Source organism: Lipotes vexillifer, unplaced genomic scaffold (assembly GCF_000442215.2).
Source record: "Lipotes vexillifer unplaced genomic scaffold, Lipotes_vexillifer_v1.1 scaffold1162, whole genome shotgun sequence".
Classification (NCBI taxonomy): Eukaryota; Metazoa; Chordata; class Mammalia; order Artiodactyla; family Lipotidae; genus Lipotes; species Lipotes vexillifer.
In genome coordinates, this window is record NW_006779033.1 from 1,050,321 (window position 1) to 1,051,918 (window position 1,598).

At 56.9% G+C, this 1,598-nt stretch overlaps 1 protein-coding gene across 1 annotated transcript in view; it reads left to right on the forward strand.

Annotated features, from left to right (window-relative positions):
• SLC22A23 (solute carrier family 22 member 23) overlaps window positions 1–1,598 on the forward strand; it is a 150,498-nt gene that overhangs the window by 138,225 nt on the left and 10,675 nt on the right. The gene's annotated exons all lie outside the window — the stretch shown is intronic.

Consider the following 1,598-nt stretch of genomic DNA (forward strand, 5'->3'; position numbering starts at 1 on the left):
GGGGGGGGGGGGGGGCGGGGCTTCGCGTCTGGCAGGGCTCCCGGTGAATGAGCCACCAGCTCTGCTCCGGCCTCCGGACGAGCTGTGGCCTGTGCTGGGCGTCAGCTCCCGGACCGCTGTTCCGCCCTGACCCCCAGGAAACCCAGAGTCAGGTGAGGGCTGGACCCTGGGTCCCGTCCAGGCAGCTGGAGGGACGGGGAGCGTTGGGGGCACAAGCAGCACGGCAGGGCCTGGAAAAGGAGTGGAGTGTGGAGGCCACTGAATTTATGCCTGTGCTCTGCTCCAGCCCAAACGCTGTCCACTCTCGTAGGAGGACTCAGGAAACAGTCTGTTTCACATACAAAGCAGAGTAGAAAGGGCCTTGGTTTTCTACTGGTCTGAGAGGCCAGTGTCTCCAGGCCAAAGAAGGGCCTCGGAGAGAAAGCCCAACAAGTTACATCACTGATTTGTTTGACAAATATTTGTTAAGAAGCCGCCGTGTGTCCGGCCCCCAGGAGTCCGTGATGGGTCTGTTTTCTGAAAGGCGGGGTGATCTGCACTCAGCTGCCTTTGCTTTCCTGGTGAGGGGGGGGTCTGCTCCGTCCGGCACCGTCCTGGGCAGCGGTACGCGGGCGGGCACATCCTCTGGTGCTCTCGAGGTTACAGCGACACGGAAGGGTTTCCTTTTGTAAAGGGCATCACCTCCCTGCCGTCACGCTGTCTTCCCAGTAGCAACTGTTGTGACTTTCGGTCAAGCTCCTGAACTTGGTATGGGAACGTCATCAGCTTGCCCAGCGCACACGCTCTGTTTATTAAAGTGTAATTGGGAGTGTGGCAGTTAATCGGCTGTAGGATACCGCCCAGAGGCCAGCATGACGGCACCCTTCCATTCTCCCTTTCCCACGTGGGCGACAAGCCGGGGCCAGTCCCATTCAGGCAGGACGCCCAGGACTGACCATCTGGCCCCTGGTGCCGGGCTCTGGGAGGAGGCCCACGTCTGCAGGCGTCACGCTGACGCAGCATCTTCACTGGCCTCGCTCTGACTCATCCTCCTGGATTCTTACATACACACGCCAAGCCTGAAGGCTGCCCCATACCCAGGGAATAAAATGCCAGGGAATTGTGCATTTAAGAAAAAGCAAGCAAATGCAAGTAATTCACCCTGGTTCAACCCTCTGCTTAACCTGGCGTGGGAAGTGAGCCTGGAGCTTATTTCATGCGGGACGTTGCAAAGCGCCCCAGGCGGACAGCAGCCCCTCGGTGTCTTTCTTTACCCGGTAAATGTCCTTCCTTTACCAAGGAGCCCAGCAAGGAGGACTCTTGCAGGAGACCGGAAGTTGAGGTCAGACTTGTGTCTTTCGGGGGTGGCCACCCTCGCCTCCAGCAGTCGGCGGACCTCGTTAATCATCATTAGATTTTGCTGAAAAGAGCTAAACAAGCTAAACTAAAGGAAATGCAGTATCCTTTTCCTCTGAGGCAAAACCTGCAAAGATTATTTTGGGGATAGAAAATGTTCTCGGGGCCAGCTTGCCAGGATGACAAGCTAGAAAACATGTTCACTTGACCCTAGGTGATACATTTATAGTTGCAGAGGAAGGAGATGAGGTCCGGGGGCGCGG